The following is a 23,855-nucleotide window of genomic DNA, read 5'->3' on the forward strand; positions in this document are numbered from 1 at the left end:
GCCGGGGCTCCGCTGCAGGCCCCGCCTCCTCAGGGCCCTCGCACCACGGCGCGCGCGCCGGAGGGGGCGCTCCCCGCCGGCCCGGCCCGCCAGGCGGCCAGAAGGCGGCCCTGGAAGGCAGCCGCACCCCAGACGCCCCCGGGGTGCCTGGCCCGGACCCAGGCTCCGCCGCGGGCCCGGTTGCCGTCCCTTCGGCCAGCGAGCCCCTCGACCTGCACCTGGCCGCCCCCACCGGCGCCCCGCCCCGGGGCCGCCACCTGTGTGCCGGTGGGTGTGTCCCTCCACAGCTCCCTCCGGCAAAAGCCCCGCCCCCCGCCGTGTCGCCGCCGCGGCCGGGTGCGGGAGCGGGATCCAGGGCAGGGGCCGCTTCCCCGGGCCTGCCGGCCGCCAGGGGCGGGCTCCTGAGCTCGGCGGGTGGTGTGCGGGCAAGGGTGGCCTCGCCGGGGCTGACGGGCCGTGGCGACACGATGGTGGCTCCCAGTGGCTTCGGGCCAGCTGCTGTCGGGCAGGAGGGCCGGCCCGGGCTGCGGCCGGGCGGCGCCTAGGGCCGCGTGGGCGGGCAGGGGCGATGCCCAAGGGACCGCGGGCCCCGGGCCCTGAAGCCTCCGGGGCCACGTCCCTGTGAGCGACGGGCGGGATCTTGGCGGGGCGCCAAGCGCCGAAGGGTTCGCTGGGTCACGCCCGCCCTCGGCTGGGAGGGGGTGGCCAAACCCTCCGCCTCCGCCACCGCCCGGTACCCGAGACCTCCGTTCCCCCTGCCTGGGCGGGCGACGGGGTCCTGCCGGGGCGGGCTGACCGCCAGGCTGGCGGTGAGGCGCAAGCGCCAGCGAAAGTGGGCCTCAAGAGGCAGCCCGCCGTCCCCGCCCCCGTCTACGGCCATACCACCCTGAACGCGCCCGATCTCGTCTGATCTCGGAAGCTAAGCAGGGTCGGGCCTGGTTAGTACTTGGATGGGAGACCGCCTGGGAATACCGGGTGCTGTAGGCTTTTTGCCTCCCGTTCCGCCTTCTCCTTTAACTCGCCCGCGGGCGGTGGCCGCGGGCTCCGCCCGCGCCGGGGCCCCGCTGCAAGCCCCGCCTCCTCAGGCCCCTCCCACCACGGCGCGCGCGCCGGAGGGGGCGCTCCCCGCCGGCCCGGCCCGCCAGGCGGCCAGAAGGCGGCCCTGGAAGGCAGCCGCACCCCAGACGCCCCCGGGGTGCCTGGCCCGGACCCAGGCTCCGCCGCGGGCCCGGTTGCCGTCCCTTCGGCCAGCGAGCCCGTCGACCTGCACCTGGCCGCCCCCACCGGCGCCCCGCCCCGGGGCCGCCACCTGTGTGCCGGTGGGTGTGTCCCTCCACAGCTCCCTCCGGCAAAAGCCCCGCCCCCCGCCGTGTCGCCGCCGCTGCCGGGTGCGGGAGCGGGATCGAGGGCAGGGGCCGCTTCCCCGGGCCTGCCGGCCGCCAGGGGCGGGCTCCTGAGCTCGGCGGGTGGTGTGCGGGCAAGGGTGGCCTCGCCGGGGCTGAGGGGCCGTGGCGACACGATGGTGGCTCCCAGTGGCTTCGGGCCAGCTGCTGTCGGGCAGGAGGGCCGGCCCGGGCTGCTGCCGGGCGGCGCCTAGCGCCGCGTGGGCGGACAGGGGCGATGCCCAAGGGACCGCGGGCCCCGGGCCCTGAAGCCTCCGGGGCCACGTCCCTGTGAGCGACGGGCCGGATCTTGGGCGGGGCGCCAAGCGCCGAAGGGTTCGCTGGGTCACGCCCGCCCTCGGCTGGGAGGGGGTGGCCAAACCCTCCGCCTCCGCCACCGCCCGGTACCCGAGACCTCCGTTCCCCCTGCCTGGGCGGGCGACGGGTTCCTGCCGGGGCGGGCTGACCGCCAGGCTGGCGGTGAGGCGCAAGCGACAGCGAAAGTGGGCCTCAGGAGGCAGCCCGCCGTCCCCGCCCCCGTCTACGGCCATACCACCCTGAACGCGCCCGATCTCGTCTGATCTCGGAAGCTAAGCAGGGTCGGGCCTGGTTAGTACTTGGATGGGAGACCGCCTGGGAATACCGGGTGCTGTAGGCTTTTTGCCTCCTGCTCCGCCTTCTCCTTTAACTCGCCCGCGGGCGGTGGCCGCCGGCTCCGCCCGCGCCGGGGCCCCGCTGCAGGCCCCGCCTCCTCAGGCCCCTCCCACCACGGCGCGCGCGCCGTAGGGGGCGCTCCCCGCCGGCCCGGCCCGCCAGGCGGCCAGAAGGCGGCCCTGGAAGGCAGCCGCACCCCAGACGCCCCCGGGGTGCCTGGCCCGGACCCAGGCTCCGCCGCGGGCCCGGTTGCCGTCCCTTCGGCCAGCGAGCCCGTCGACCTGCACCTGGCCGCCCCCACCGGCGCCCCGCCCCGGGGCCGCCACCTGTGTGCCGGTGGGTGTGTCCCTCCACAGCTCCCTCCGGCAAAAGCCCCGCCCCCCGCCGTGTCGCCGCCGCGGCCGGGTGCGGGAGCGGGATCGAGGGCAGGGGCCGCTTCCCCGGGCCTGCCGGCCGCCAGGGGCGGGCTCCTGAGCTCGGCGGGTGGTGTGCGGGCAAGGGTGGCCTCGCCGGGGCTGAGGGGCCGTGGCGACACGATGGTGGCTCCCAGTGGCTTCGGGCCAGCTGCTGTCGGGCAGGAGGGCCGGCCCGGGCTGCGGCTGGGCGGCGCCTAGCGCCGCGTGGGCGGGCAGGGGCGATGCCCAAGGGACCGCGGGCCCCGGGCCCTGAAGCCTCCGGGGCCACGTCCCTGTGAGCGACGGGCCGGATCTTGGGCGGGGCGCCAAGCGCGGAAGGGTTCGCTGGGTCACGCCCGCCCTCGGCTGGGAGGGGGTGGCCAAACCCTCCGCCTCCGCCACCGCCCGGTACCCGAGACCTCCGTTCCCCCTGCCTGGGCGGGCGACGTGGTCCTGCCGGGGCGGGCTGACCGCCAGGCTGGCGGTGAGGCGCAAGCGCCAGCGAAAGTGGGCCTCAAGAGGCAGCCCGCCGTCCCCGCCCCCGTCTACGGCCATACCACCCTGAACGCGCCCGATCTCGTCTGATCTCGGAAGCTAAGCAGGGTCGGGCCTGGTTAGTACTTGGATGGGAGACCGCCTGGGAATACCGGGTGCTGTAGGCTTTTTGCCTCCCGCTCCGCCTTCTCCTTTAACTCGCCCGCGGGCGGTGGCCGCCGGCTCCGCCCGCGCCGGGGCCCCGCTGCAGGCCCCGCCTCCTCAGGCCCCTCCCACCACGGCGCGCGCGCCGGAGGGGGCGATCCCCGCCGGCCCGGCCAGAAGGCGGCCCTGGAAGGCAGCCGCACCCCAGACGCCCCCGGGGTGCCTGGCCCGGACCCAGGCTCCGCCGCGGGCCCGGTTGCCGTGCCTTCCGCCAGCGAGCCCCTCGACCTGCACCTGGCCGCCCCCACCGGCGCCCCGCCCCGGGGCCGCCACCTGTGTGCCGGTGGGTGTGTCCCTCCACAGCTCCCTCCGGCAAAAGCCCCGCCCCCCGCCGTGTCGCCGCCGCGGCCGTGTGCGGGAGCGGGATCGAGGGCAGGGGCCGCTTCCCCGGGCCTGCCGGCCGCCAGGGGCGGGCTCCTGAGCTCGGCGGGTGGTGTGCGGGCAAGGGTGGCCTCGCCGGGGCTGAGGGGCCGTGGCGACACGATGGTGGCTCCCAGTGGCTTCGGGCCAGCTGCTGTCGGGCAGGAGGGCCGGCCCGGGCTGCGGCTGGGCGGCGCCTAGCGCCGCGTGGGCGGGCAGGGGCGATGCCCAAGGGACCGCGGGCCCCGGGCACTGAAGCCTCCGGGGCCACGTCCCTGTGAGCGACGGGCGGGATCTTGGCGGGGCGCCAAGCGCCGAAGGGTTCGCTGGGTCACGCCCGCCCTCGGCTGGGAGGGGGTGGCCAAACCCTCCGCCTCCGCCACCGCCCGGTACCCGAGACCTCCGTTCCCCCTGCCTGGGCGGGCGACGGGGTCCTGCCAGGGCGGGCTGACCTCCAGTCTGGCGGTGAGGCGCAAGCGCCAGCGAAAGTGGGCCTCAAGAGGCAGCCCGCCGTCCCCGCCCCCGTCTACGGCCATACCACCCTGGACGCGCCCGATCTCGTCTGATCTCGGAAGCTAAGCAGGGTCGGGCCTGGTTAGTACTTGGATGGGAGACCGCCTGGGAATACCGGGTGCTGTAGGCTTTTTGCCTCCCGCTCCGCCTTCTCCTTTAACTCGCCCGCGGGCGGTGGCCGCCGGCTCCGCCCGCGCCGGGGCCCCGCTGCAGGCCCCGCCTCCTCAGGCCCCTCCCACCACGGCGCGCGCGCCGGAGGGGGCGCTCCCCGCCGGCCCGGCCAGAAGGCGGCCCTGGAAGGCAGCCGCACCCCAGACGCCCCGGGGTGCCTGGCCCGGACCCAGGCTCCGCCGCGGGCCCGGTTGCCGTCCCTTCGGCCAGCGAGCCCCTCGACCTGCACCTGGCCGCCCCCACCGGCGCCCCGCCCCGGGGCCGCCACCTGTGTGCCGGTGGGTGTGTCCCTCCACAGCTCCCTCCGGCAAAAGCCCCGCCCCCCGCCGTGTCACCGCCGCGGCCGGGTGCGGGAGCGGGATCGAGGGCAGGGGCCGCTTCCCCTGGCCTGCCGGCCGCCAGGGGCGGGCTACTGAGCCCGGCGGGTGGTGTGCGGGCAAGGGTGGCCTCGCCGGGGCTGAGGGGCCGTGGCGACACGATGGTGGCTCCCAGTGGCTTCGGGCCAGCTGCTGTCGGGCAGGAGGGCCGTCCCGGGCTGCGGCTGGGCGGCTCCTAGCGCCGCGTCGGCGGGCAGGGGCGATGCCCAAGGGACCGCGGGCCCCGGGCCCTGAAGCCTCCGCGGCCACGTCCCTGTGAGCGACGGGCCGGATCTTGGGCGGGGCGCCAAGCGCCGAAGGGTTCGCTGGGTCACGCCCGCCCTCGGCTGGGAGGGGGTGGCCAAACCCTCCGCCTCCGCCACCGCCCGGTACCCGAGACCTCCGTTCCCCCTGCCTGGGCGGGCGACGGGTTCCTGCCGGGGCGGGCTGACCGCCAGGCTGGCGGTGAGGCGCAAGCGACAGCGAAAGTGGGCCTCAGGAGGCAGCCCGCCGTCCCCGCCCCCGTCTACGGCCATACCACCCTGAACGCGCCCGATCTCGTCTGATCTCGGAAGCTAAGCAGGGTCGGGCCTGGTTAGTACTTGGATGGGAGACCGCCTGGGAATACCGGGTGCTGTAGGCTTTTTGCCTCCTGCTCCGCCTTCTCCTTTAACTCGCCCGCGGGCGGTGGCCGCCGGCTCCGCCCGCGCCGGGGCCCCGCTGCAGGCCCCGCCTCCTCAGGCCCCTCCCACCACGGCGCGCGCGCCGGAGGGGGCGCTCCCCGCCGGCCCGGCCCGCCAGGCGGCCAGAAGGCGGCCCTGGAAGGCAGCCGCACCCCAGACGCCCCCGGGGTGCCTGGCCCGGACCCAGGCTCTGCCGCGGGCCCGGTTGCCGTCCCTTCGGCCAGCGAGCCCCTCGACCTGCACCTGGCCGCCCCCACCGGCGCCCCGCCCCGGGGCCGCCACCTGTGTGCCGGTGGGTGTGTCCCTCCACAGCTCCCTCCGGCAAAAGCCCCGCCCCCCGCCGTGTCGCCGCCGCGGCCGGGTGCGGGAGCGGGATCGAGGGCAGGGGCCGCTTCCCCGGGCCTGCCGGCCGCCAGGGGCGGGCTGCTGAGCTCGGCGGGTGGTGTGCGGGCAAGGGTGGCCTCGCCGGGGCTGAGGGGCCGTGGCGACACGATGGTGGCTCCCAGTGGCTTCGGGCCAGCTGCTGTCGGGCAGGAGGGCCGGCCCGGGCTGCGGCTGGGCGGCGCCTAGCGCCGCGTGGGCGGGCAGGGGCGATGCCCAAGGGACCGCGGGCCCCGGGCCCTGAAGCCTCCGGGGCCACGTCCCTGTGAGCGACGGGCCGGATCTTGGGCGGGGCGCCAAGCGCCGAAGGGTTCGCTGGGTCACGCCCGCCCTCGGCTGGGAGGGGGTGGCCAAACCCTCCGCCTCCGCCACCACCCGGTACCCGAGACCTCCGTTCCCCCTGCCTGGGCGGGCGACGGGGTCCTGCCGGGGCGGGCTGACCGCCAGGCTGGCGGTGAGGCGCAAGCGCCAGCGAAAGTGGGCCTCAAGAGGCAGCCCGCCGTCCCCGCCCCCGTCTACGGCCATACCACCCTGAACGCGCCCGATCTCGTCTGATCTCGGAAGCTAAGCAGGGTCGGGCCTGGTTAGTACTTGGATGGGAGACCGCCTGTGAATACCGGGTGCTGTAGGCTTTTTGCCTCCCGCTCCGCCTTCTCCTTGAACTCGCCCGCGGGCGCTGGCCGCCGGCTCCGCCCGCGCCGGGGCTCCGCTGCAGGCCCCGCCTCCTCAGGGCCCTCGCACCACGGCGCGCGCGCCGGAGGGGGCGCTCCCCGCCGGCCCGGCCCGCCAGGCGGCCAGAAGGCGGCCCTGGAAGGCAGCCGCACCCCAGACGCCCCCGGGGTGCCTGGCCCGGACCCAGGCTCCGCCGCGGGCCCGGTTGCCGTCCCTTCGGCCAGCGAGCCCCTCGACCTGCACCTGGCCGCCCCCACCGGCGCCCCGCCCCGGGGCCGCCACCTGTGTGCCGGTGGGTGTGTCCCTCCACAGCTCCCTCTGGCAAAAGCCCCGCCCCCCGCCGTGTCGCCGCCGCGGCCGGGTGCGGGAGCGGGATCCAGGGCAGGGGCCGCTTCCCCGGGCCTGCCGGCCGCCAGGGGCGGGCTCCTGAGCTCGGCGGGTGGTGTGCGGGCAAGGGTGGCCTCGCCGGGGCTGACGGGCCGTGGCGACACGATGGTGGCTCCCAGTGGCTTCGGGCCAGCTGCTGTCGGGCAGGAGGGCCGGCCCGGGCTGCGGCCGGGCGGCGCCTAGGGCCGCGTGGGCGGGCAGGGGCGATGCCCAAGGGACCGCGGGCCCCGGGCCCTGAAGCCTCCGGGGCCACGTCCCTGTGAGCGACGGGCGGGATCTTGGCGGGGCGCCAAGCGCCGAAGGGTTCGCTGGGTCACGCCCGCCCTCGGCTGGGAGGGGGTGGCCAAACCCTCCGCCTCCGCCACCGCCCGGTACCCGAGACCTCCGTTCCCCCTGCCTGGGCGGGCGACGTGGTCCTGCCGGGGCGGGCTGACCGCCAGGCTGGCGGTGAGGCGCAAGCGCCAGCGAAAGTGGGCCTCAAGAGGCAGCCCGCCGTCCCCGCCCCCGTCTACGGCCATACCACCCTGAACGCGCCCGATCTCGTCTGATCTCGGAAGCTAAGCAGGGTCGGGCCTGGTTAGTACTTGGATGGGAGACCGCCTGGGAATACCGGGTGCTGTAGGCTTTTTGCCTCCCGCTCCGCCTTCTCCTTTAACTCGCCCGCGGGCGGTGGCCGCCGGCTCCGCCCGCGCCGGGGCCCCGCTGCAGGCCCCGCCTCCTCAGGCCCCTCCCACCACGGCGCGCGCGCCGGAGGGGGCGATCCCCGCCGGCCCGGCCAGAAGGCGGCCCTGGAAGGCAGCCGCACCCCAGACGCCCCCGGGGTGCCTGGCCCGGACCCAGGCTCCGCCGTGGGCCCGGTTGCCGTCCCTTCGGCCAGCGAGACCCTCGACCTGCACATGGCCGCCCCCACCGGCGCCCCGCCCCGGGGCCGCCACCTGTGTGCCGGTGGGTGTGTCCCTCCACAGCTCCCTACGGCAAAAGCCCCGCCCCCCGCCGTGTCGCCGCCGCGGCCGTGTGCGGGAGCGGGATCGAGGGCAGGGGCCGCTTCCCCGGGCCTGCCGGCCGCCAGGGGCGGGCTCCTGAGCTCGGCGGGTGGTGTGCGGGCAAGGGTGGCCTCGCCGGGGCTGAGGGGCCGTGGCGACACGATGGTGGCTCCCAGTGGCTTCGGGCCAGCTGCTGTCGGGCAGGAGGGCCGGCCCGGGCTGCGGCTGGGCGGCGCCTAGCGCCGCGTGGGCGGGCAGGGGCGATGCCCAAGGGACCGCGGGCCCCGGGCACTGAAGCCTCCGGGGCCACGTCCCTGTGAGCGACGGGCGGGATCTTGGCGGGGCGCCAAGCGCCGAAGGGTTCGCTGGGTCACGCCCGCCCTCGGCTGGGAGGGGGTGGCCAAACCCTCCGCCTCCGCCACCGCCCGGTACCCGAGACCTCCGTTCCCCCTGCCTGGGCGGGCGACGGGGTCCTGCCGGGGCGGGCTGACCTCCAGGCTGGCGGTGAGGCGCAAGCGCCAGCGAAAGTGGGCCTCAAGAGGCAGCCCGCCGTCCCCGCCCCCGTCTACGGCCATACCACCCTGGACGCGCCCGATCTCGTCTGATCTCGGAAGCTAAGCAGGGTCGGGCCTGGTTAGTACTTGGATGGGAGACCGCCTGGGAATACCGGGTGCTGTAGGCTTTTTGCCTCCCGCTCCGCCTTCTCCTTTAACTCGCCCGCGGGCGGTGGCCGCCGGCTCCGCCCGCGCCGGGGCCCCGCTGCAGGCCCCGCCTCCTCAGGCCCCTCCCACCACGGCGCGCGCGCCGGAGGGGGCGCTCCCCGCCGGCCCGGCCAGAAGGCGGCCCTGGAAGGCAGCCGCACCCCAGACGCCCCGGGGTGCCTGGCCCGGACCCAGGCTCCGCCGCGGGCCCGGTTGCCGTCCCTTTGGCCAGCGAGCCCCTCGACCTGCACCTGGCCGCCCCCACCGGCGCCCCGCCCCGGGGCCGCCACCTGTGTGCCGGTGGGTGTGTCCCTCCACAGCTCCCTCCGGCAAAAGCCCCGCCCCCCGCCGTGTCACCGCCGCGGCCGGGTGCGGGAGCGGGATCGAGGGCAGGGGCCGCTTCCCCTGGCCTGCCGGCCGCCAGGGGCGGGCTACTGAGCCCGGCGTGTGGTGTGCGGGCAAGGGTGGCCTCGCCGGGGCTGAGGGGCCGTGGCGACACGATGGTGGCTCCCAGTGGCTTCGGGCCAGCTGCTGTCGGGCAGGAGGGCCGGCCCGGGCTGCGGCTGGGCGGCTCCTAGCGCCGCGTCGGCGGGCAGGGGCGATGCCCAAGGGACCGCGGGCCCCGGGCCCTGAAGCCTCCGCGGCCACGTCCCTGTGAGCGACGGGCCGGATCTTGGGCGGGGCGCCAAGCGCCGAAGGGTTCGCTGGGTCACGCCCGCCCTCGGCTGGGAGGGGGTGGCCAAACCCTCCGCCTCCGCCACCGCCCGGTACCCGAGACCTCCGTTCCCCCTGCCTGGGCGGGCGACGTGGTCCTGCCGGGGCGGGCTGACCGCCAGGCTGGCGGTGAGGCGCAAGCGCCAGCGAAAGTGGGCCTCAAGAGGCAGCCCGCCGTCCCCGCCCCCGTCTACGGCCATACCACCCTGAACGCGCCCGATCTCGTCTGATCTCGGAAGCTAAGCAGGGTCGGGCCTGGTTAGTACTTGGATGGGAGACCGCCTGGGAATACCGGGTGCTGTAGGCTTTTTGCCTCCCGCTCCGCCTTCTCCTTTAACTCGCCCGTGGGCGGTGGCCGCCGGCTCCGCCCGCGCCGGGGCCCCGCTGCAGGCCCCGCCTCCTCAGGCCCCTCCCACCACGGCGCGCGCGCCGGAGGGGGCGATCCCCGCCGGCCCGGCCAGAAGGCGGCCCTGGAAGGCAGCCGCACCCCAGACGCCCCCGGGGTGCCTGGCCCGGACCCAGGCTCCGCCGCGGGCCCGGTTGCCGTCCCTTCGGCCAGCGAGCCCCTCGACCTGCACATGGCCGCCCCCACCGGCGCCCCGCCCCGGGGCCGCCACCTGTGTGCCGGTGGGTGTGTCCCTCCACAGCTCCCTCCGGCAAAAGCCCCGCCCCCCGCCGTGTCGCCGCCGCGGCCGGGTGCGGGAGCGGGATCGAGGGCAGGGGCCGCTTCCCCGGGCCTGCCAGCCGCCAGGGGCGGGCTCCTGAGCTCGGCGGGTGGTGTGCGGGCAAGGGTGGCCTCGCCGGGGCTGAGGGGCCGTGGCGACACGATGGTGGCTCCCAGTGGCTTCGGGCCAGCTGCTGTCGGGCAGGAGGGCCGGCCCGGGCTGCGGCCGGGCGGCGCCTAGCGCCGCGTGGGCGGACAGGGGCGATGCCCAAGGGACCGCGGGCCCCGGGCCCTGAAGCCTCCGGGGCCACGTCCCTGTGAGCGACGGGCCGGATCTTGGGCGGGGCGCCAAGCGCCGAAGGGTTCGCTGGGTCACGCCCGCCCTCGGCTGGGAGGGGGTGGCCAAACCCTCCGCCTCCGCCACCGCCCGGTACCCGAGACCTCCGTTCCCCCTGCCTGGGCGGGCGACGGGTTCCTGCCGGGGCGGGCTGACCGCCAGGCTGGCGGTGAGGCGCAAGCGACAGCGAAAGTGGGCCTCAGGAGGCAGCCCGCCGTCCCCGCCCCCGTCTACGGCCATACCACCCTGAACGCGCCCGATCTCGTCTGATCTCGGAAGCTAAGCAGGGTCGGGCCTGGTTAGTACTTGGATGGGAGACCACCTGGGAATACCGGGTGCTGTAGGCTTTTTGCCTCCTGCTCCGCCTTCTCCTTTAACTCGCCCGCGGGCGGTGGCCGCCGGCTCCGCCCGCGCCGGGGCCCCGCTGCAGGCCCCGCCTCCTCAGGCCCCTCCCACCACGGCGCGCGCGCCGGAGGGGGCGCTCCCCGCCGGCCCGGCCCGCCAGGCGGCCAGAAGGCGGCCCTGGAAGGCAGCCGCACCCCAGACGCCCCCGGGGTGCCTGGCCCGGACCCAGGCTCCGCCGCGGGCCCGGTTGCCGTCCCTTCGGCCAGCGAGCCCGTCGACCTGCACCTGGCCGCCCCCACCGGCGCCCCGCCCCGGGGCCGCCACCTGTGTGCCGGTGGGTGTGTCCCTCCACAGCTCCCTCCGGCAAAAGCCCCGCCCCCCGCCGTGTCGCCGCCGCGGCCGGGTGCGGGAGCGGGATCGAGGGCAGGGGCCGCTTCCCCGGGCCTGCCGGCCGCCAGGGGCGGGCTCCTGAGCTCGGCGGGTGGTGTGCGGGCAAGGGTGGCCTCGCCGGGGCTGAGGGGCCGTGGCGACACGATGGTGGCTCCCAGTGGCTTCGGGCCAGCTGCTGTCGGGCAGGAGGGCCGGCCCGGGCTGCGGCTGGGCGGCGCCTAGCGCCGCGTGGGCGGGCAGGGGCGATGCCCAAGGGACCGCGGGCCCCGGGCCCTGAAGCCTCCGGGGCCACGTCCCTGTGAGCGACGGGCCGGATCTTGGGCGGGGCGCCAAGCGCGGAAGGGTTCGCTGGGTCACGCCCGCCCTCGGCTGGGAGGGGGTGGCCAAACCCTCCGCCTCCGCCACCGCCCGGTACCCGAGACCTCCGTTCCCCCTGCCTGGGCGGGCGACGTGGTCCTGCCGGGGCGGGCTGACCGCCAGGCTGGCGGTGAGGCGCAAGCGCCAGCGAAAGTGGGCCTCAAGAGGCAGCCCGCCGTCCCCGCCCCCGTCTACGGCCATACCACCCTGAACGCGCCCGATCTCGTCTGATCTCGGAAGCTAAGCAGGGTCGGGCCTGGTTAGTACTTGGATGGGAGACCGCCTGGGAATACCGGGTGCTGTAGGCTTTTTGCCTCCCGCTCCGCCTTCTCCTTTAACTCGCCCGCGGGCGGTGGCCGCCGGCTCCGCCCGCGCCGGGGCCCCGCTGCAGGCCCCGCCTCCTCAGGCCCCTCCCACCACGGCGCGCGCGCCGGAGGGGGCGATCCCCGCCGGCCCGGCCAGAAGGCGGCCCTGGAAGGCAGCCGCACCCCAGACGCCCCCGGGGTGCCTGGCCCGGACCCAGGCTCCGCCGCGGGCCCGGTTGCCGTCCCTTCGGCCAGCGAGCCCCTCGACCTGCACATGGCCGCCCCCACCGGCGCCCCGCCCCGGGGCCGCCACCTGTGTGCCGGTGGGTGTGTCCCTCCACAGCTCCCTCCGGCAAAAGCCCCGCCCCCCGCCGTGTCGCCGCCGCGGCCGGGTGCGGGAGCGGGATCGAGGGCAGGGGCCGCTTCCCCGGGCCTGCCAGCCGCCAGGGGCGGGCTCCTGAGCTCGGCGGGTGGTGTGCGGGCAAGGGTGGCCTCGCCGGGGCTGAGGGGCCGTGGCGACACGATGGTGGCTCCCAGTGGCTTCGGGCCAGCTGCTGTCGGGCAGGAGGGCCGGCCCGGGCTGCGGCCGGGCGGCGCCTAGCGCCGCGTGGGCGGACAGGGGCGATGCCCAAGGGACCGCGGGCCCCGGGCCCTGAAGCCTCCGGGGCCACGTCCCTGTGAGCGACGGGCCGGATCTTGGGCGGGGCGCCAAGCGCCGAAGGGTTCGCTGGGTCACGCCCGCCCTCGGCTGGGAGGGGGTGGCCAAACCCTCCGCCTCCGCCACCGCCCGGTACCCGAGACCTCCGTTCCCCCTGCCTGGGCGGGCGACGGGTTCCTGCCGGGGCGGGCTGACCGCCAGGCTGGCGGTGAGGCGCAAGCGACAGCGAAAGTGGGCCTCAGGAGGCAGCCCGCCGTCCCCGCCCCCGTCTACGGCCATACCACCCTGAACGCGCCCGATCTCGTCTGATCTCGGAAGCTAAGCAGGGTCGGGCCTGGTTAGTACTTGGATGGGAGACCGCCTGGGAATACCGGGTGCTGTAGGCTTTTTGCCTCCCGCTCCGCCTTCTCCTTTAACTCGCCCGCGGGCGGTGGCCGCCGGCTCCGCCCGCGCCGGGGCCCCGCTGCAGGCCCCGCCTCCTCAGGCCCCTCCCACCACGGCGCGCGCGCCGGAGGGGGCGCTCCCCGCCAGTCCGGCCCGCCAGGCGGCCAGAAGGCGGCCCTGGAAGGCAGCCGCACCCCAGACGCCCCCGGGGTGCCTGGCCCGGACCCAGGCTCCGCCGCGGGCCCGATTGCCGTGCCTTCCGCCAGCGAGCCCCTCGACCTGCACCTGGCCGCCCCCACCGGCGCCCCGCCCCGGGGCCGCCACCTGTGTGCCGGTGGGTGTGTCCCTCCACAGCTCCCTCCGGCAAAAGCCCCGCCCCCCGCCGTGTCGCCGCCGCGGCCGTGTGCGGGAGCGGGATCGAGGGCAGGGGCCGCTTCCCCGGGCCTGCCGGCCGCCAGGGGCGGGCTCCTGAGCTCGGCGGGTGGTGTGCGGGCAAGGGTGGCCTCGCCGGGGCTGAGGGGCCGTGGCGACACGATGGTGGCTCCCAGTGGCTTCGGGCCAGCTGCTGTCGGGCAGGAGGGCCGGCCCGGGCTGCGGCTGGGCGGCGCCTAGCGCCGCGTGGGCGGGCAGGGGCGATGCCCAAGGGACCGCGGGCCCCGGGCACTGAAGCCTCCGGGGCCACGTCCCTGTGAGCGACGGGCGGGATCTTGGCGGGGCGCCAAGCGCCGAAGGGTTCGCTGGGTCACGCCCGCCCTCGGCTGGGAGGGGGTGGCCAAACCCTCCGCCTCCGCCACCGCCCGGTACCCGAGACCTCCGTTCCCCCTGCCTGGGCGGGCGACGGGGTCCTGCCAGGGCGGGCTGACCTCCAGGCTGGCGGTGAGGCGCAAGCGCCAGCGAAAGTGGGCCTCAAGAGGCAGCCCGCCGTCCCCGCCCCCGTCTACGGCCATACCACCCTGGACGCGCCCGATCTCGTCTGATCTCGGAAGCTAAGCAGGGTCGGGCCTGGTTAGTACTTGGATGGGAGACCGCCTGGGAATACCGGGTGCTGTAGGCTTTTTGCCTCCCGCTCCGCCTTCTCCTTTAACTCGCCCGCGGGCGGTGGCCGCCGGCTCCGCCCGCGCCGGGGCCCCGCTGCAGGCCCCGCCTCCTCAGGCCCCTCCCACCACGGCGCGCGCGCCGGAGGGGGCGCTCCCCGCCGGCCCGGCCCGCCAGGCGACCAGAAGGCGGCCCTGGAAGGCAGCCGCACCCCAGACGCCCCCGGGGTGCCTGGCCCGGACCCAGGCTCCGCCGCGGGCCCGGTTGCCGTCCCTTCGGCCAGCGAGCCCCTCGACCTGCACCTGGCCGCCCCCACCGGCGCCCCGCCCCGGGGCCGCCACCTGTGTGCCGGTGGGTATGTCCCTCACAGCTCCCTCCGGCAAAAGCCCCGCCCCCCGCCGTGTCGCCGCCGCGGCCGGGTGCGGGAGCGGGATCGAGGGCAGGGGCCGCTTCCCCGGGCCTGCCGGCCGCCAGGGGCGGGCTCCTGAGCTCGGCGGGTGGTGTGCGGGCAAGGGTGGCCTCGCCGGGGCTGAGGGGCCGTGGCGACACGATGGTGGCTCCCAGTGGCTTCGGGCCAGCTGCTGTCGGGCAGGAGGGCCGGCCCGGGCTGCGGCTGGGCGGCGCCTAGCGCCGCGTGGGCGGGCAGGGGCGATGCCCAAGGCACCGCGGGCCCCGGGCCCTGAAGCCTCCGGGGCCACGTCCCTGTGAGCGACGGGCCGGATCTTGGGCGGGGCGCCAAGCGCCGAAGGGTTCGCTGGGTCACGCCCGCCCTCGGCTGGGAGGGGGTGGCCAAACCCTCCGCCTCCGCCACCGCCCGGTACCCGAGACCTCCGTTCCCCCTGCCTGGGCGGGCGACGGGGTCCTGCCGGGGCGGGCTGACCGCCAGGCTGGCGGTGAGGCGCAAGCGCCAGCGAAAGTGGGCCTCAAGAGGCAGCCCGCCGTCCCCGCCCCTGTCTACGGCCATACCACCCTGGACGCGCCCGATCTCGTCTGATCTCGGAAGCTAAGCAGGGTCGGGCCTGGTTAGTACTTGGATGGGAGACCGCCTGGGAATACCGGGTGCTGTAGGCTTTTTGCCTCCCGCTCCGCCTTCTCCTTTAACTCGCCCGCGGGCGGTGGCCGCCGGCTCCGCCCGCGCCGGGGCCCCGCTGCAGGCCCCGCATCCTCAGGCCCCTCCCACCACGGCGCGCGCGCCGGAGGGGGCGCTCCCCGCCGGCCCGGCCCGCCAGGCGGCCAGAAGGCGGCCCTGGAAGGCAGCCGCACCCCAGACGCCCCCGGGGTGCCTGGCCCGGACCCAGGCTCCGCCGCGGGCCCGGTTGCCGTCCCTTCGGCCAGCGAGCCCCTCGACCTGCACCTGGCCGCCCCCACCGGCGCCCCGCCCCGGGGCCGCCACCTGTGTGCCGGTGGGTGTGTCCCTCCACAGCTCCCTCCGGCAAAAGCCCCGCCCCCCGCCGTGTCGCCGCCGCGGCCGGGTGCGGGAGCGGGATCGAGGGCAGGGGCCGCTTCCCCGGGCCTGCCGGCCGCCAGGGGCGGGCTCCTGAGCCCGGCGGGTGGTGTGCGGGCAAGGGTGGCCTCGCCGGGGCTGAGGGGCCGTGGCGACACGATGGTGGCTCCCAGTGGCTTCGGGCCAGCTGCTGTCGGGCAGGAGGGCCGGCCCGGGCTGCGGCTGGGCGGCGCCTAGCGCCGCGTGGGCGGGCAGGGGCGATGCCCAAGGGACCGCGGGCCCCGGGCCCTGAAGCCTCCGGGGCCACGTCCCTGTGAGCGACGGGCCGGATCTTGGGCGGGGCGCCAAGCGCCGAAGGGTTCGCTGGGTCACGCCCGCCCTCGGCTGGGAGGGGGTGGCCAAACCCTCCGCCTCCGCCACCGCCCGGTACCCGAGACCTCCGTTCCCCCTGCCTGGGCGGGCGACGGGTTCCTGCCGGGGCGGGCTGACCGCCAGGCTGGCGGTGAGGCGCAAGCGCCAGCGAAAGTGGGCCTCAAGAGGCAGCCCGCCGTCCCCGCCCCCGTCTACGGCCATACCACCCTGAACGCGCCCGATCTCGTCTGATCTCGGAAGCTAAGCAGGGTCGGGCCTGGTTAGTACTTGGATGGGAGACCGCCTGGGAATACCGGGTGCTGTAGGCTTTTTGCCTCCCGCTCCGCCTTCTCCTTTAACTCGCCCGCGGGCGGTGGCCGCCGGCTCCGCCCGCGCCGGGGCCCCGCTGCAGGCCCCGCCTCCTCAGGCCCCTCCCACCACGGCGCGCGCGCCGGAGGGGGCGCTCCCCGCCGGCCCGGCCCGCCAGGCGGCCAGAAGGCGGCCCTGGAAGGCAGCCGCACCCCAGACGACCCCGGGGTGCCTGGCCCGGACCCAGGCTCCGCCGCGGGCCCGGTTGCCGTCCCTTCGGCCAGCGAGCCCCTCGACCTGCACCTGGCCGCCCCCACCGGCGCCCCGCCACGGGGCCGCCACCTGTGTGCCGGTGGGTGTGTCCCTCCACAGCTCCCTCCGGCAAAAGCCCCGCCCCCCGCCGTGTCGCCGCCGCGGCCGGGTGCGGGAGCGGGATCGAGGGCAGGGGCCGCTTCCCCGGGCCTGCCGGCCGCCAGGGGCGGGCTCCTGAGCTCGGCGGGTGGTGTGTGGGCAAGGGTGGCCTCGCCGGGGCTGAGGGGCCGTGGCGACACGATGGTGGCTCCCAGTGGCTTCGGGCCAGCTGCTGTCGGGCAGGAGGGCCGGCCCGGGCTGCGGCTGGGCGGCGCCTAGCGCCGCGTGGGCGGGCAGGGGCGATGCCCAAGGGACCGCGGGCCCCGGGCCCTGAAGCCTCCGGGGCCACGTCCCTGTGAGCGACGGGCCGGATCTTGGGCGGGGCGCCAAGCGCCGAAGGGTTCGCTGGGTCACGCCCGCCCTCGGCTGGGAGGGGGTGGCCAAACCCTCCGCCTCCGCCACCGCCCGGTACCCGAGACCTCCGTTCCCCCTGCCTGGGCGGGCGACGGGGTCCTGCCGGGGCGGGCTGACCGCCAGGCTGGCGATGAGGCGCAAGCGCCAGCGAAAGTGGGCCTCAAGAGGCAGCCCGCCGTCCCCGCCCCCGTCTACGGCCATACCACCCTGAACGCGCCCGATCTCGTCTGATCTCGGAAGCTAAGCAGGGTCGGGCCTGGTTAGTACTTGGATGGGAGACCGCCTGGGAATACCGGGTGCTGTAGGCTTTTTGCCTCCCGCTCCGCCTTCTCCTTTAACTCGCCCGCGGGCGGTGGCCGCCGGCTCCGCCCGCGCCGGGGCCCCGCTGCAGGCCCCGCCTCCTCAGGCCCCTCCCACCACGGCGCGCGCGCCGGAGGGGGCGCTCCCCGCCGGCCCGGCCCGCCAGGCGGCCAGAAGGCGGCCCTGGAAGGCAGCCGCACCCCAGACGACCCCGGGGTGCCTGGCCCGGACCCAGGCTCCGCCGCGGGCCCGGTTGCCGTCCCTTCGGCCAGCGAGCCCCTCGACCTGCACCTGGCCGCCCCCACCGGCGCCCCGCCCCGGGGCCGCCACCTGTGTGCCGGTGGGTGTGTCCCTCCACAGCTCCCTCCGGCAAAAGCCCCGCCCCCCGCCGTGTCGCCGCCGCGGCCGGGTGCGGGAGCGGGATCGAGGGCAGGGGCCGCTTCCCCGGGCCTGCCGGCCGCCAGGGGCGGGCTCCTGAGCCCGGCGGGTGGTGTGCGGGCAAGGGTGGCCTCGCCGGGGCTGAGGGGCCGTGGCGACACGATGGTGGCTCCCAGTGGCTTCGGGCCAGCTGCTGTCGGGCAGGAGGGCCGGCCCGGGCTGCGGCTGGGCGGCGCCTAGCGCCGCGTGGGCGGGCAGGGGCGATGCCCAAGGGACCGCGGGCCCCGGGCCCTGAAGCCTCCGGGGCCACGTCCCTGTGAGCGACGGGCCGGATCTTGGGCGGGGCGCCAAGCGCCGAAGGGTTCGCTGGGTCACGCCCGCCCTCGGCTGGGAGGGGGTGGCCAAACCCTCCGCCTCCGCCACCGCCCGGTACCCGAGACCTCCGTTCCCCCTGCCTGGGCGGGCGACGGGGTCCTGCCGGGGCGGGCTGACCGCCAGGCTGGCGGTGAGGCGCAAGCGCCAGCGAAAGTGGGCCTCAAGGGGCAGCCCGCCGTCCCCGTCCCGTCTACGGCCATACCACCCTGAACGCGCCCGATCTCGTCTGATCTCGGAAGCTAAGCAGGGTCGGGCCTGGTTAGTACTTGGGTGGGAGACCGCCTGGGAATACCGGGTGCTGTAGGCTTTTTGCCTCCCGCTCCGCCTTCTCCTTTAAATCGCCCGCGGGCGGTGGCCGCCGGCTCCGCCCACGCCGGGGCCCCGCTGCAGGCCCCGCCTCCTCAGGCCCCTCCCACCACGGCGCGCGCGCCGGAGGGGGCGCTCCCCGCCGGCCCGGCCCGCCAGGCGACCAGAAGGCGGCCCTGGAAGGCAGCCGCACCCCAGACGCCCCCGGGGTGCCTGGCCCGGACCCAGGCTCCGCCGCGGGCCCGGTTGCCGTCCCTTCGGCCAGCGAGCCCCTCGACCTGCACCTGGCCGCCCCCACCGGCGCCCCGCCCCGGGGCCGCCACCTGTGTGCCGGTGGGTGTGTCCCTCCACAGCCCCCTCCGGCAAAAGCCCCGCCCCCCGCCGTGTCGCCGCCGCGGCCGGGTGCGGGAGCGGGATCGAGGGCAGGGGCCGCTTCCCCGGGCCTGCCGGCCGCCAGGGGCGGGCTCCTGAGCCCGGCGGGTGGTGTGCGGGCAAGGGTGGCCTCGCCGGGGCTGAGGGGCCGTGGCGACACGATGGTGGCTCCCAGTGGCTTCGGGCCAGCTGCTGTTGGGCAGGAGGGCTGGCCCGGGCTGCGGCTGGGCGGCGCCTAGCGCCGCGTGGGCGGGCAGGGGCGATGCCCAAGGGACCGCGGGCCCCGGGCCCTGAAGCCTCCGGGGCCACGTCCCTGTGAGCGACGGGCCGGATCTTGGGCGGGGCGCCAAGCGCCGAAGGGTTCGCTGGGTCACGCCCGCCCTCGGCTGGGAGGGGGTGGCCAAACCCTCCGCCTCCGCCACCGCCCGGTACCCGAGACCTCCGTTCCCCCTGCCTGGGCGGGCGACGGGGTCCTGCCGGGGCGGGCTGACCGCCAGGCTGGCGGTGAGGCGCAAGCGCCAGCGAAAGTGGGCCTCAAGAGGCAGCCCGCCGTCCCCCCCCCGTCTACGGCCATACCACCCTGGACGCGCCCGATCTCGTCTGATCTCGGAAGCTAAGCAGGGTCGGGCCTGGTTAGTACTTGGATGGGAGACCGCCTGGGAATACCGGGTGCTGTAGGCTTTTTGCCTCCCGCTCCGCCTTCTCCTTTAACTCGCCCGCGGGCGGTGGCCGCCGGCTCCGCCCGCGCCGGGGCCCCGCTGCAGGCCCCGCCTCCTCAGGCCCCTCCCACCACGGCGCGCGCGCCGGAGGGGGCGCTCCCCGCCGGCCCGGCCCGCCAGGCGACCAGAAGGCGGCCCTGGAAGGCAGCCGCACCCCAGACGCCCCCGGGGTGCCTGGCCCGGACCCAGGCTCCGCCGCGGGCCCGGTTGCCGTCCCTTCGGCCAGCGAGCCCCTCGACCTGCACCTGGCCGCCCCCACCGGCGCCCCGCCCCGGGGCCGCCACCTGTGTGCCGGTGGGTATGTCCCTCACAGCTCCCTCCGGCAAAAGCCCCGCCCCCCGCCGTGTCGCCGCCGCGGCCGGGTGCGGGAGCGGGATCGAGGGCAGGGGCCGCTTCCCCGGGCCTGCCGGCCGCCAGGGGCGGGCTCCTGAGCTCGGCGGGTGGTGTGCGGGCAAGGGTGGCCTCGCCGGGGCTGAGGGGCCGTGGCGACACGATGGTGGCTCCCAGTGGCTTCGGGCCAGCTGCTGTCGGGCAGGAGGGCCGGCCCGGGCTGCGACTGGGCGGCGCCTAGCGCCGCGTGGGCGGGCAGGGGCGATGCCCAAGGCACCGCGGGCCCCGGGCCCTGAAGCCTCCGGGGCCACGTCCCTGTGAGCGACGGGCCGGATCTTGGGCGGGGCGCCAAGCGCCGAAGGGTTCGCTGGGTCACGCCCGCCCTCGGCTGGGAGGGGGTGGCCAAACCCTCCGCCTCCGCCACCGCCCGGTACCCGAGACCTCCGTTCCCCCTGCCTGGGCGGGCGACGGGGTCCTGCCGGGGCGGGCTGACCGCCAGGCTGGCGGTGAGGCGCAAGCGCCAGCGAAAGTGGGCCTCAAGAGGCAGCCCGCCGTCCCCGCCCCTGTCTACGGCCATACCACCCTGGACGCGCCCGATCTCGTCTGATCTTGGAAGCTAAGCAGGGTCGGGCCTGGTTAGTACTTGGATGGGAGACCGCCTGGGAATACCGGGTGCTGTAGGCTTTTTGCCTCCCGCTCCGCCTTCTCCTTTAACTCGCCCGCGGGCGGTGGCCGCCGGCTCCGCCCGCGCCGGGGCCCCGCTGCAGGCCCCGCATCCTCAGGCCCCTCCCACCACGGCGCGCGCGCCGGAGGGGGCGCTCCCCGCCGGCCCGGCCCGCCAGGCGGCCAGAAGGCGGCCCTGGAAGGCAGCCGCACCCCAGACGCCCCCGGGGTGCCTGGCCCGGACCCAGGCTCCGCCGCGGGCCCGGTTGCCGTCCCTTCGGCCAGCGAGCCCCTCGACCTGCACCTGGCCGCCCCCACCGGCGCCCCGCCCCGGGGCCGCCACCTGTGTGCCGGTGGGTGTGTCCCTCCACAGCTCCCTCCGGCAAAAGCCCCGCCCCCCGCCGTGTCGCCGCCGCGGCCGGGTGCGGGAGCGGGATCGAGGGCAGGGGCCGCTTCCCCGGGCCTGCCGGCCGCCAGGGGCGGGCTCCTGAGCCCGGCGGGTGGTGTGCGGGCAAGGGTGGCCTCGCCGGGGCTGAGGGGCCGTGGCGACACGATGGTGGCTCCCAGTGGCTTCGGGCCAGCTGCTGTCGGGCAGGAGGGCCGGCCCGGGCTGCGGCTGGGCGGCGCCTAGCGCCGCGTGGGCGGGCAGGGGCGATGCCCAAGGGACCGCGGGCCCCGGGCCCTGAAGCCTCCGGGGCCACGTCCCTGTGAGCGACGGGCCGGATCTTGGGCGGGGCGCCAAGCGCCGAAGGGTTCGCTGGGTCACGCCCGCCCTCGGCTGGGAGGGGGTGGCCAAACCCTCCGCCTCCGCCACCGCCCGGTACCCGAGACCTCCGTTCCCCCTGCCTGGGCGGGCGACGGGTTCCTGCCGGGGCGGGCTGACCGCCAGGCTGGCGGTGAGGCGCAAGCGCCAGCGAAAGTGGGCCTCAAGAGGCAGCCCGCCGTCCCCGCCCCCGTCTACGGCCATACCACCCTGAACGCGCCCGATCTCGTCTGATCTCGGAAGCTAAGCAGGGTCGGGCCTGGTTAGTACTTGGATGGGAGACCGCCTGGGAATACCGGGTGCTGTAGGCTTTTTGCCTCCCGCTCCGCCTTCTCCTTTAACTCGCCCGCGGGCGGTGGCCGCCGGCTCCGCCCGCGCCGGGGCCCCGCTGCAGGCCCCGCCTCCTCAGGCCCCTCCCACAACGGCGCGCGCGCCGGAGGGGGCGCTCCCCGCCGGCCCGGCCCGCCAGGCGGCCAGAAGGCGGCCCTGGAAGGCAGCCGCACCCCAGACGACCCCGGGGTGCCTGGCCCGGACCCAGGCTCCGCCGCGGGCCCGGTTGCCGTCCCTTCGGCCAGCGAGCCCCTCGACCTGCACCTGGCCGCCCCCACCGGCGCCCCGCCCCGGGGCCGCCACCTGTGTGCCGGTGGGTGTGTCCCTCCACAGCTCCCTCCGGCAAAAGCCCCGCCCCCCTCCCGTGTCGCCGCCGTGGCCGGGTGCGGGAGCGGGATCGAGGGCAGGGGCCGCTTCCCCGGGCCTGCCGGCCGCCAGGGGCGGGCTCCTGAGCTCGGCGGGTGGTGTGTGGGCAAGGGTGGCCTCGCCGGGGCTGAGGGGCCGTGGCGACACGATGGTGGCTCCCAGTGGCTTCGGGCCAGCTGCTGTCGGGCAGGAGGGCCGGCCCGGGCTGCGGCTGGGCGGCGCCTAGCGCCGCGTGGGCGGGCAGGGGCGATGCCCAAGGGACCGCGGGCCCCGGGCCCTGAAGCCTCCGGGGCCACGTCCCTGTGAGCGACGGGCCGGATCTTGGGCGGGGCGCCAAGCGCCGAAGGGTTCGCTGGGTCACGCCCGCCCTCGGCTGGGAGGGGGTGGCCAAACCCTCCGCCTCCACCACCGCCCGGTACCCGAGACCTCCGTTCCCCCTGCCTGGGCGGGCGACGGGGTCCTGCCGGGGCGGGCTGACCGCCAGGCTGGCGATGAGGCGCAAGCGCCAGCGAAAGTGGGCCTCAAGAGGCAGCCCGCCGTCCCCGCCCCCGTCTACGGCCATACCACCCTGAACGCGCCCGATCTCGTCTGATCTCGGAAGCTAAGCAGGGTCGGGCCTGGTTAGTACTTGGATGGGAGACCGCCTGGGAATACCGGGTGCTGTAGGCTTTTTGCCTCCCGCTCCGCCTTCTCCTTTAACTCGCCCGCGGGCGGTGGCCGCCGGCTCCGCCCGCGCCGGGGCCCCGCTGCAGGCCCCGCCTCCTCAGGCCCCTCCCACCACGGCGCGCGCGCCGGAGGGGGCGCTCCCCGCCGGCCCGGCCCGCCAGGCGGCCAGAAGGCGGCCCTGGAAGGCAGCCGCACCCCAGACGACCCCGGGGTGCCTGGCCCGGACCCAGGCTCCGCCGCGGGCCCGGTTGCCGTCCCTTCGGCCAGCGAGCCCCTCGACCTGCACCTGGCCGCCCCCACCGGCGCCCCGCCCCGGGGCCGCCACCTGTGTGCCGGTGGGTGTGTCCCTCCACAGCTCCCTCCGGCAAAAGCCCCGCCCCCCGCCGTGTCGCCGCCGCGGCCGGGTGCGGGAGCGGGATCGAGGGCAGGGGCCGCTTCCCCGGGCCTGCCGGCCGCCAGGGGCGGGCTCCTGAGCCCGGCGGGTGGTGTGCGGGCAAGGGTGGCCTCGCCGGGGCTGAGGGGCCGTGGCGACACGATGGTGGCTCCCAGTGGCTTCGGGCCAGCTGCTGTCGGGCAGGAGGGCCGGCCCGGGCTGCGGCTGGGCGGCGCCTAGCGCCGCGTGGGCGGGCAGGGGCGATGCCCAAGGGACCGCGGGCCCCGGGCCCTGAAGCCTCCGGGGCCACGTCCCTGTGAGCGACGGGCCGGATCTTGGGCGGGGCGCCAAGCGCCGAAGGGTTCGCTGGGTCACGCCCGCCCTCGGCTGGGAGGGGGTGGCCAAACCCTCCGCCTCCGCCACCGCCCGGTACCCGAGACCTCCGTTCCCCCTGCCTGGGCGGGCGACGGGGTCCTGCCGGGGCGGGCTGACCGCCAGGCTGGCGGTGAGGCGCAAGCGCCAGCGAAAGTGGGCCTCAAGGGGCAGCCCGCCGTCCCCGTCCCGTCTACGGCCATACCACCCTGAACGCGCCCGATCTCGTCTGATCTCGGAAGCTAAGCAGGGTCGGGCCTGGTTAGTACTTGGGTGGGAGACCGCCTGGGAATACCGGGTGCTGTAGGCTTTTTGCCTCCCGCTCCGCCTTCTCCTTTAAATCGCCCGCGGGCGGTGGCCGCCGGCTCCGCCCACGCCGGGGCCCCGCTGCAGGCCCCGCCTCCTCAGGCCCCTCCCACCACGGCGCGCGCGCCGGAGGGGGCGCTCCCCGCCGGCCCGGCCCGCCAGGCGACCAGAAGGCGGCCCTGGAAGGCAGCCGCACCCCAGACGCCCCCGGGGTGCCTGGCCCGGACCCAGGCTCCGCCGCGAGCCCGGTTGCCGTCCCTTCGGCCAGCGAGCCCCTCGACCTGCACCTGGCCGCCCCCACCGGCGCCCCGCCCCGGGGCCGCCACCTGTGTGCCGGTGGGTGTGTCCCTCCACAGTTCCCTCCGGCAAAAGCCCCGCCCCCCGCCGTGTCGCCGCCGCGGCCGGGTGCGGGAGCGGGATCGAGGGCAGGGGCCGCTTCCCCGGGCCTGCCGGCCGCCAGGGGCGGGCTCCTGAGCTCGGCGGGTGGTGTGCGGGCAAGGGTGGCCTCGCCGGGGCTGAGGGGCCGTGGCGACACGATGGTGGCTCCCAGTGGCTTCGGGCCAGCTGCTGTCGGGCAGGAGGGCCGGCCCGGGCTGCGGCTGGGCGGCGCCTAGCGCCGCGTGGGCGGGCAGGGGCGATGCCCAAGGCACCGCGGGCCCCGGGCCCTGAAGCCTCCGGGGCCACGTCCCTGTGAGCGACGGGCCGGATCTTGGGCGGGGCGCCAAGCGCCGAAGGGTTCGCTGGGTCACGCCCGCCCTCGGCTGGGAGGGGGTGGCCAAACCCTCCGCCTCCGCCACCGCCCGGTACCCGAGACCTCCGTTCCCCCTGCCTGGGCGGGCGA

General features: G+C 77.2%; 22 non-coding genes across 22 annotated transcripts; all 22 read left to right on the forward strand.

Moving 5' to 3' along the window:
• The first annotated feature begins 868 nt into the window (after positions 1 to 868).
• LOC149745907 (5S ribosomal RNA) lies at positions 869 to 987 on the forward strand. The gene has a single exon (XR_016389175.1). It is a non-coding gene; the product is annotated as a 5S ribosomal RNA (ribosomal RNA).
• Positions 988 to 1,921: 934 nt separating this feature from the next.
• LOC149745908 (5S ribosomal RNA) lies at positions 1,922 to 2,040 on the forward strand. The gene has a single exon (XR_016389176.1). It is a non-coding gene; the product is annotated as a 5S ribosomal RNA (ribosomal RNA).
• A 934-nt stretch (positions 2,041 to 2,974) lies between these two features.
• On the forward strand, positions 2,975 to 3,093 carry LOC149745909 (5S ribosomal RNA). Its single transcript, XR_016389177.1, has one exon. It is a non-coding gene; the product is annotated as a 5S ribosomal RNA (ribosomal RNA).
• Positions 3,094 to 4,014: 921 nt separating this feature from the next.
• Positions 4,015 to 4,133, forward strand: LOC149745910 (5S ribosomal RNA). Its single transcript, XR_016390337.1, has one exon. It is a non-coding gene; the product is annotated as a 5S ribosomal RNA (ribosomal RNA).
• Positions 4,134 to 5,054: 921 nt separating this feature from the next.
• LOC149745911 (5S ribosomal RNA) lies at positions 5,055 to 5,173 on the forward strand. Its single transcript, XR_016389178.1, has one exon. It is a non-coding gene; the product is annotated as a 5S ribosomal RNA (ribosomal RNA).
• A 934-nt stretch (positions 5,174 to 6,107) lies between these two features.
• On the forward strand, positions 6,108 to 6,226 carry LOC149745912 (5S ribosomal RNA). Its single transcript, XR_016389713.1, has one exon. It is a non-coding gene; the product is annotated as a 5S ribosomal RNA (ribosomal RNA).
• A 933-nt stretch (positions 6,227 to 7,159) lies between these two features.
• LOC149745913 (5S ribosomal RNA) lies at positions 7,160 to 7,278 on the forward strand. The gene has a single exon (XR_016389179.1). It is a non-coding gene; the product is annotated as a 5S ribosomal RNA (ribosomal RNA).
• A 921-nt stretch (positions 7,279 to 8,199) lies between these two features.
• LOC149745914 (5S ribosomal RNA) lies at positions 8,200 to 8,318 on the forward strand. The gene has a single exon (XR_016390348.1). It is a non-coding gene; the product is annotated as a 5S ribosomal RNA (ribosomal RNA).
• Positions 8,319 to 9,239: 921 nt separating this feature from the next.
• On the forward strand, positions 9,240 to 9,358 carry LOC149745915 (5S ribosomal RNA). Its single transcript, XR_016389180.1, has one exon. It is a non-coding gene; the product is annotated as a 5S ribosomal RNA (ribosomal RNA).
• A 922-nt stretch (positions 9,359 to 10,280) lies between these two features.
• LOC149745916 (5S ribosomal RNA) lies at positions 10,281 to 10,399 on the forward strand. Its single transcript, XR_016390661.1, has one exon. It is a non-coding gene; the product is annotated as a 5S ribosomal RNA (ribosomal RNA).
• A 934-nt stretch (positions 10,400 to 11,333) lies between these two features.
• Positions 11,334 to 11,452, forward strand: LOC149745917 (5S ribosomal RNA). Its single transcript, XR_016389181.1, has one exon. It is a non-coding gene; the product is annotated as a 5S ribosomal RNA (ribosomal RNA).
• Positions 11,453 to 12,374: 922 nt separating this feature from the next.
• On the forward strand, positions 12,375 to 12,493 carry LOC149745918 (5S ribosomal RNA). Its single transcript, XR_016389182.1, has one exon. It is a non-coding gene; the product is annotated as a 5S ribosomal RNA (ribosomal RNA).
• Positions 12,494 to 13,426: 933 nt separating this feature from the next.
• On the forward strand, positions 13,427 to 13,545 carry LOC149745919 (5S ribosomal RNA). Its single transcript, XR_016390359.1, has one exon. It is a non-coding gene; the product is annotated as a 5S ribosomal RNA (ribosomal RNA).
• A 933-nt stretch (positions 13,546 to 14,478) lies between these two features.
• Positions 14,479 to 14,597, forward strand: LOC149745920 (5S ribosomal RNA). The gene has a single exon (XR_016390370.1). It is a non-coding gene; the product is annotated as a 5S ribosomal RNA (ribosomal RNA).
• A 934-nt stretch (positions 14,598 to 15,531) lies between these two features.
• Positions 15,532 to 15,650, forward strand: LOC149745921 (5S ribosomal RNA). The gene has a single exon (XR_016389183.1). It is a non-coding gene; the product is annotated as a 5S ribosomal RNA (ribosomal RNA).
• A 934-nt stretch (positions 15,651 to 16,584) lies between these two features.
• On the forward strand, positions 16,585 to 16,703 carry LOC149745922 (5S ribosomal RNA). Its single transcript, XR_016389184.1, has one exon. It is a non-coding gene; the product is annotated as a 5S ribosomal RNA (ribosomal RNA).
• A 933-nt stretch (positions 16,704 to 17,636) lies between these two features.
• On the forward strand, positions 17,637 to 17,755 carry LOC149745923 (5S ribosomal RNA). Its single transcript, XR_016390727.1, has one exon. It is a non-coding gene; the product is annotated as a 5S ribosomal RNA (ribosomal RNA).
• Positions 17,756 to 18,688: 933 nt separating this feature from the next.
• On the forward strand, positions 18,689 to 18,807 carry LOC149745924 (5S ribosomal RNA). Its single transcript, XR_016390381.1, has one exon. It is a non-coding gene; the product is annotated as a 5S ribosomal RNA (ribosomal RNA).
• A 933-nt stretch (positions 18,808 to 19,740) lies between these two features.
• Positions 19,741 to 19,859, forward strand: LOC149745925 (5S ribosomal RNA). The gene has a single exon (XR_016389923.1). It is a non-coding gene; the product is annotated as a 5S ribosomal RNA (ribosomal RNA).
• A 934-nt stretch (positions 19,860 to 20,793) lies between these two features.
• Positions 20,794 to 20,912, forward strand: LOC149745926 (5S ribosomal RNA). The gene has a single exon (XR_016389187.1). It is a non-coding gene; the product is annotated as a 5S ribosomal RNA (ribosomal RNA).
• A 935-nt stretch (positions 20,913 to 21,847) lies between these two features.
• On the forward strand, positions 21,848 to 21,966 carry LOC149745927 (5S ribosomal RNA). Its single transcript, XR_016389188.1, has one exon. It is a non-coding gene; the product is annotated as a 5S ribosomal RNA (ribosomal RNA).
• A 933-nt stretch (positions 21,967 to 22,899) lies between these two features.
• On the forward strand, positions 22,900 to 23,018 carry LOC149745928 (5S ribosomal RNA). Its single transcript, XR_016390738.1, has one exon. It is a non-coding gene; the product is annotated as a 5S ribosomal RNA (ribosomal RNA).
• The last annotated feature ends 837 nt before the right edge of the window (positions 23,019 to 23,855 follow it).

The sequence above is a fragment of the Delphinapterus leucas genome, chromosome 19, assembly GCF_059928025.1.
Source record: "Delphinapterus leucas isolate spDelLeu-1000000601 "Yukka" chromosome 19, BTC_Dleu_Yukka2, whole genome shotgun sequence".
Lineage (NCBI taxonomy): Eukaryota > Metazoa > Chordata > Mammalia > Artiodactyla > Monodontidae > Delphinapterus > Delphinapterus leucas.